At 47.7% G+C, this 8,092-nt stretch overlaps 1 pseudogene; it reads right to left on the bottom strand.

The window, feature by feature from the left end:
- Window positions 1-440: 440 nt before the first annotated feature.
- LOC119809394 lies at window positions 441-5,421 on the bottom strand (annotated as a pseudogene).
- Window positions 5,422-8,092: the final 2,671 nt, after the last annotated feature.

The raw sequence follows: 8,092 nt of genomic DNA, 5'->3' as shown, positions 1-8,092 counted from the left end.
CCTTGATTTAGAATCACCATGGAAATGCATTTCTGCATGCGTCCATGAGGGTGTTTCTAAAAAGGTTTGCTTGAGGAGGGAAGACCCACACTGAATATGGGTGGTGCCATCCCGTGGGGTGGGGTCCAAGACTGAATAAATAAGAGAAACCGAGGGTTGTTGATATGGCTCAGTAGTTAAAGAGTGCTGCACGTTCTTCCAGAGGACCTGGGTTCTATTCCTAACACCCACATAGTGGCTTACAACTGTCTGTAACTCTTATTCTAGGGGCTCCAGTGCCCTCTTCTGTACTCTGTGAGTGCCAGGCACACACGTGGGTCATAGACACACATGAAGGCAAAATGCTCATGCACAGAAAATAAAGTAGAAGCAATATTTTTTCCCCAGAAAGTCAGTTTTATTTCTAAGAGTCTGTCATTAACTCTTAGTGGGATCAACAGTCACCTGTCACACTTGCCTGGGTTGCCTGTATAGCCAGCAAACAGAGTCTGGCCATCAGCAGACCACAACAGAGAGAGGTACGCTGGGGCTCTGCCTCGCTGCTGGTTCTGGCAACTTCTCGCTTCAGTTCATCTACAGTGATCTTGCCCTCCAAGTCCCAGATCCTGATACTGGAGCCAGTGGCAGCACAGAGCCAGGAGCCATTCCAGCTGAAGCACAAGGCATTGATGATGTCCCTGCTGTTTGTGTCCCTGTCACCTCTTCATAGCTTGGCCATCCTTGCCTCCAGAGAGAACCATCTGGAGAGGCCATCGCTCTGTTTAGATAGCCAGTGTGACCAATGGGGTTGCTCGTCAGTTTGCAATTAGCCAAATTCGAAAGCTTGACCAGCTTGTCCCATCCACAGGAAATGATGATAGGGTTGTTGCTTTTTGGGGAGGAGCCAACACAGACTTCTGTATGACTCTCATCCTGGACAAGGTATTTGCCGACACCCAGAGTATTCCATAGCTTATGATCTTATCCTGGGATCCGGAGACTATCTTCCAGTTGCTAGAAGAGAAGACTATGCTCAGCACATCCTTGGCAGTGCCTACCAATTGCCTCATAGCGGGTCCCATTATGAGATCCCAGAGATGCGGTATTCCATCCCAGGAGCCTGTGAGGGCGAACTGGCCAACAGAGGAAATAACAGTGTCACTAAGAAAGCGGGAGTGATTTTGCAGAGCATGACGTGGTATGCCATAGTTGGTCTCATCCCTGATCAGTTTCCACAAGATGACCACCTTGTCTCAAGACACAGGATCATCATGTCTGGGAACTGCAGGGTGGGGGTGATCTGTGTTTCCCAGCTGTAACTGGCCCCTGAGGATGCCATGAAGGGTCATCTACTCAGTCCTGACTGCAGCTCATGAGAGTGTCTCCCCAGAGACAAGGATGGCGCTGGACAGCTCAGGGAGGCAGGCACTTCAGCGACAGCCAACATGACCCTGTGAAGAAAGAGTATATAAAGATACTTTATGCTCAGGCTGGAGAGATGGCTCAGCGGTTAAGAGCATTGCCTGCTCTTCCAAAGGTCCTGAGTTCAATTCCCAGCAACCACATGGTGGCTCACAACCATCTGAAATGAGATATGATGCCCTCTTCTGGCCTGCAGGCATACACACAGACAGACTGTTGTATATATAATAAATAAATAAATAATTAATTAAAAAAGATACTTTATGCTTTTTAAAAAGTCTATAAAAGAGCGTGTGAGCTGAGCACCAGCATTCTCCTGTTCCTACTTCCTGACTGTGACACGATGTGACCAGCTGCTGTGACTTCCTGCCCTGGTAGACTGTCCCTTCGAACTGTGAGATGGAATAGACTCTTCCTCCCAGAAGTTGCTTCTTTTCAGGTATTCTGGTCACAGCGGTGGAAATAGGAGACCTCCCTGGGATGGGCCGTGATGTTCCAGAGGCCTAAGCCGGCTCCTTTGGGCTCCCCACCCTCCTGGCACCTCCCATGCTAGGCATTCATTAAACACGCCCTCTTCAGCTTTCTGAGGAAAGAGACATTGGCTAGGGTGTGGGCCGGATCCATCTGACCTTTACCTTGGTTACTTGTTTTCCAGATGGCTCAGTGTAGTAGTTTGAATGCTATGCCCTCCATAAGTCTTGGCATCCGAATGTCCAGTTGGTGGCTGTTTAGGGAACCTTAGGAGGTGTGGCCTTGCTGGAGGAAGTGTGTCCCTGGGGGCGGGATTTGATGTTTCAGGTATGAACGCTCTGCTTCTGGCTTGCCAATGGAGATGTGGTCTGTCAGCCGCTGCTCCTAATGCCATGTCTCCCTGCTACCTCTGCTCTCCCCATCACCAACTATTATTCCTCTGGAACCACAAGCCCCAAACCAACTCTTCTATGAATTGCCTTGGCCCTGGTGCTCTATTGTAGCAACAGAAAAGTAGCAACACACTAGGGAAAGCGTTTCTTATCTGTAGACATGGCAGTCCCATAGTCAAGGAGTGTGGGCAATGAGGGTAACATAGGCCTGACACGGAAGGAGCTCAGTCCCGGGAGCCTCTCCTATTCAGCATGCCACCAACTGAGTCAGCAGCAAAACCACTTTTGTTCCTTCCTCCTGTCACTTCAGGTGTGGGCTCCAAAGGGTCTTTATGAAAAGATCAGATAGATGCCAGTCTTGGGCTTTTAAGCCTTCCCTGATGATAAGCTGGCCCAGGAGCTGCCCACGCGAGGAGCCTCAGACTCTGCCCCTATGCCCTTCCTGCTTCTTCTGGTGCCTGAGGGCTGTAGTCTGCCCTACCATCCTAATTCAGCACTTCCTGATGCTGTAAAGGGCTGGGGAGATGGCTCAGTGGGTAAGTGTTGGTCTCACAAGTGTGAGACCTAAGTTTGATCTCCAGATTGCAGGTAAAAGTCTGGGCATGGTGACATGTGTTTGTAACACATCCCAGTCACAGGGACATGGGAGACAGGTACAAATGCCTTCTGGAACTTCAGTGGACAGCTGATGGCTACCCTTCTTGAAAGACACTGTTCCAGACAAAACATGGAAGATGCCTGAGGAATCGCCTCCAAAGACTGTCCCATGACTCCACATGCATGTATGCAAACACACATGAACATGCACACACACCTACCCACTCCCCTACATCTTTTTAGATGGCCTCCTGATGTTACCCTCATTGCCCACACTCCTTAACTATGGAACTGTCATGCCTACAGATAAGAAACGCTTTCGCTAGTGTGTTGCTACTTTTCTGTGGGGTGTTGGGACTAGCAACTTGAAAGCTCTCTCTGGTGACTTGCAACAAAGAGTATCTCTGTCCCTTCCCTGCCTTCTCCTTTTCTTCCACTGAGTCATCTTGCTGGCTTTCAGTTGGGTTCTCAGGTCATTCTTATATGACAGGATTCTGACTTCAAATCCAGTTCTGCAGGTGAGACTGCAGCACCGCACACAAGTCACCTAGACCCTGTGAGACTGGAGACATCAGGCCTTGGCTCCCTTAGCCTCTGAAGAAGAGCCCTGGATAGGGCAAGCCATTATAGAACCCTGAAGGGCTAGCCAAGGAGTAGCGCCTTATGTACTCACACCCCTCTTCCAGGAAGTACCGCATCCCACTGGGCAGCACGGACTTGTTCCTCCTGATCCAGCACTGGGCTAGCGTTTCCAACTGTACCAACCCAACTTCCACCTCCTATAGGAATTCTTTATATCTGCCTCATAGATCAGGGTCCAAGCAACTATGGCCCAAGTTGATTATGTCAGTGAATTTTTTTTTTTACATTTAGTGTACATGTGTGTGTGTGTGTGTGTGTGTGTGTGTTTGTGGGACATGTGTGTCTCATTGTGGTCAGAGGACTTGTGGGAGTCATATTTTCTTTTTTCAATCATATGAGTCCTGCAACTCAAACTCAGGCTGTCGGGCTTGGCAGAAGGTGCCTTTACTCTCCAAGCCATCTTACTGGGCCTTTTGTGTGTGTGTGTGTGTTGCTTTGATACAGGGTCTTATGTATTCCAAGCTGGTCTGGAACTCCTTACATAGCTGTGGATGACCTTGAACTCCTGCTTCTCCTGCCTCTACCTCTTGAGTCCTGAGACTGCAGGGGTGTCACTGTGCCTGGATTATGGCATGCTGGGGATTAAACCTCAAACCTCATGTATACTAGGCAAGCGGTTGGTCATCTGAGTGTCACCTTAGCCCTGGCAATGCGGTTTTGAGGCGCGGCTGCACTCGGCGGCTTGCACACGGTCTGTAGCTGTTTAGGGCTCAGATGGCCAGAGTTTGGTTATTGCATCATACATGCTAAGTTGGAGGTAGTGAGCTGGTCTTTTGCAGAAGAAGTTTGCTGTTTGCCAGTTAGAAAATCGGCAGGTAGAGGGCAGGGACAGGTTTATTTACCTCAATCCCTGTGCAAGGTCCTCTGCAGAAGGGAAGATGGACTTCCATAAATGCTTAATTACGGGGAAGCGTCCAAGCTGGAGAGCGTCAATGAAGAGCATCCAGAGGAGACAGTTAAATTACTCAAGAGCAAAAGCAGGTTTCAAGGACTTTAAAAGCCTTCATTTACATACACGAAGTTGATAAGCTAATTACCCAACAATCTTGTCCTAACCAGTAAAGCTGCCCCCTATGGTCTTGTTAGATAACACCTTGTTAACCTGACTGACTTGACTACCGTCTAAGTTCAATTTTCTGTAATCCGCACTTGACCCTCCCACCTCCCCCACCTCTCTTGAGTCTGAATTAGACTTTAAATAGACAGTGCAGCTGAATCGGAAGGGCCGTGCAAATAGTCAACCTCACACCATGGGGATGATCTTCCTCAGATGGCAAAGGCTGGCTGAGGGCAGCCCGTGTTCACCTGGCAAGCATTGTGGGTAGACTCACTACCCAGGAACCATAGAGTCTCCAGGGCCCAGGGAAAGGAGACTTGGAAGAAGTTTAAAACACATTGCTCTCAAAATTAACATTCCTTGCAACTGACCGTGACCGACATGAAAGAATGTTTACTTAAAACTCTACTAGGCAAATGGCATTATGCTGATTGCAACCTCATTCCCAGGGTTATTCATAAATTATATTAAGTGAGGGATGTGGTTGCATTTAAAGATGTTTGCCGTGGTTTAGGGGCTAGTCTGCTGGAAGAGCGGGAAGGCTTCTTAACCACTGAGTCATCTCTCTAGGCCCTGAAATCCAGAGTATCAACCTGATGGCAGACGGATGCAGAAGATGACACACGTGCTGGGAGTCACAAAGCTCATCTAGATTTAGGGACTTTCTTTAAGAACCAGGACACGGTTCTGTCTTACGGTTGCAGATTTTACACACACACATTTGTTTTGTGTCTGTGCCCAGGAATGGAAGCCAGAGGACACTTCAGGGAGTTGGTTCTCTTCTTTCACCTTGTGGGTTGTACTAGGGATGGAACCCAGGTTGGCAGGCTTGGTTGCAGGCACCTCTGTCTGCTGAGCCATCTTGCTGGCCCACACAAGCATATGAACTGTGGATGCTTTGTCAGGGGCCTTCTAGGGATTTCTAATGATTTATGTGGAGGGGGAGCTCTAAAATCCAGTTTTTTAAAAAATTTATTTTGATGTGTGTGTGTGTGTGTGTGTGTGTGTGTGTGCGTGTATGCCATACACATGCTGGTGCCCTTCCCTTAGAGGCCAGTAGAGGACACTGGATCCTCTAAAGTCCATGTAATAATAGGTCATTGTGAGTGTCCTGATGTGGATGCTGGAACTCAAACTAGAGTCCCCTGGAAGGACAGAAAGTACTCTTAGCCACCGACACGTTTCTCCAGTCCTTAAAGTTCAGTTATCAACCACTTTGCCAAACAGTACTAACTGTAACAGAATAAGCTCCGAAGTGTTGTTAGACAGTACTAGGTCCCCAGTCCTGGGGTTCAGGAGGTAACTATTTGACTGGAGCTTTCAAAATGCTGTCTGCTATGGACATATGCTTTGGTGCATGTGTCCCCAAAGTCTCTGTATTGAAAACTTGCTGTAGGAGTATCTTTTATCTATCTGCTGCTTTTATTGGTTAATTAATAAAGAAAACTGCTTGGCCTGATAGGTCAGAACATAGGCAGGCGGGAAAGACAGAACAGAATTGTGGGAGGAAGAAAGCAGAGACAGGCAGATGCCATGATTCTCCGACCCGAGGCGGATGTAGGTTAGGATCTTTCCCGATAAGCCACCACCTGTGGTGCTACACACATTAAGAGAAATGGGTTAACCAAGATGTGAGAGTTAGCCAGTAAGAGGCTAGAGCTAATGGGTCAGGCAATGTTTAAAATGAATACAATTTGTGTGTTGTTATTTTGGGTATAAAGCTAGCCATGCGGGAGCCAGGTGGGACAAAAAGCAGGCCTGCTCACCCTATCACTACAAAAACTATCACTAATTTATGTATTAATGGTAAGAGGAAGAAAGGCCTTTGGGAGGTAACTGGGCTAGATGAGGTTGAAAGGCTGGGGCCTCTGTGACAACATTAGTCATTATTGACTGAGCCATCTCTCCAGGTCTCTGAAGGACTTTTAATGAAACTAAACCCTTTCCTTCAAACAAGCCAAATTCCACATTTCAGACTCACTTATCCTAGAACTATAAGACAATGGCCATTTGACTCATGGGAAGTTCAAGAGAGACCAAAGCTGACACTCTTGCTTGGTCTTGCTATATGATGCAAGAAGAAGGAAGGTCCTCGGGCAGCCAGTGAGCAGACAGATGTTGGCATCATGCCCCTGGATGTACCAGTCCCAGAACCATGAGCCAAATATACTGTCAGTTATGAATCATTCCATCTCAGGCATGTTACAGCAACAGAAATGGACTAAAAGACATTTTCTCGGTGAACAGTTTGAACAACTGAGAATCAGGCGGGGCGAGGCTGACTTAGATCCTTCTGGGTCCAGGCCTTCGCCCTCTTCCATTTTACAGAGAAGGAAGCCAATAAGAACCTGGGCTGGTCTATGTCGGGCAAGGCCAGGACTGGCTTCTGATTGCAGAGGTGGCAGGTGAGAAGGGGCTTTCCTGTCTGAACATGGTTAGAGAAAAGAGGGGCTGGCTTAGGGTTTGACTTACTCTCAAAGACCTGTGTTGTGTGTAGCTGCATACACACATGTGTGCATGTGTTTGCACATGCCTGCAGAGGCCAGAAGTCAACCTCAGGTGTTCTTCAGGAAATGTCTACTCTCTTTCCTCAAAATGGGCTCTTTCCCTTTTATCTGGAACCCCAGGATTAGGCTCAGTGTTCTGCCCAGTGAGCCCGAGGACCTGCGTCTGACTCTCCGGTGCTGGGATTACACGCATGCACCACCACCACCACTCCGGACTGTCTTATGTGGGTGCTGGGAGTCGAACTCAGGTCCTCATGCTTGTGCAGCCACACGCCACCTCCCCAAGCCCTCCTAAAGACTTCTAATGCAACAAAACTCTTCCCCACAAGCAAACAAGCCAATTCCCACAACCCAGAATTCAGTTGAGTTCAGCATTATAAAATGATGGGCCATTTGAGCTCAAATGAGGGCATGGTATGTGAATCCCTAACTCTCTAACAGTGGCATCTCATTTTGTCTTTAACAGTTTGGCATAAGGCTGGTGATACCATTTGCAGGTCCCTGGGAAAAATGAAAAATATTGGGGCCTCTGTTCAAAAGCTATTCTGAATTCCAAGAGAACAACAGGAGAGCATTAGGCTGAGCTAGAGCCCTGAACCAGCAGGCCACACCCGTGAGGTTGGTATGGGCTGTGGACTACTTGGTTTGCTTCTTTCAAGGCCATGTCTTGCATATACAAATACTCTTAAAACTTTTTAAAAATTGCTTTATTTTTTATTTTATGTGTATCTGTATCTTGCCTACATGTATTTTGCATGCACTATACACATGTCTGGTGTTCTCAGAGTCAGAAGAGGGTGTTGGATGCCCTGGAACTAGAGTTATGAACAGTTGTGGGCCAGCTTGTAGGTGCTAGGAATTAAATCTGGGTCCTCTGGAAAAACAGCCAGTGCTTTTAACTACCAGTCCATCTCTAACTCACACATATACATATTTTATGTGCATGATTTTTTTCTGCATGTATGTCTATGTACTGTGCATATGCCTAGTGCTCACAGAAGCCACAGATGGCACTGTGATCTTTG

This window comes from Arvicola amphibius, chromosome 3 (genome assembly GCF_903992535.2).
Source record: "Arvicola amphibius chromosome 3, mArvAmp1.2, whole genome shotgun sequence".
NCBI classification, from domain to species: Eukaryota; Metazoa; Chordata; class Mammalia; order Rodentia; family Cricetidae; genus Arvicola; species Arvicola amphibius.
Note: the sequence above shows the minus strand (reverse complement) of the source record. Positions and strands in the feature narration are given on the sequence as shown.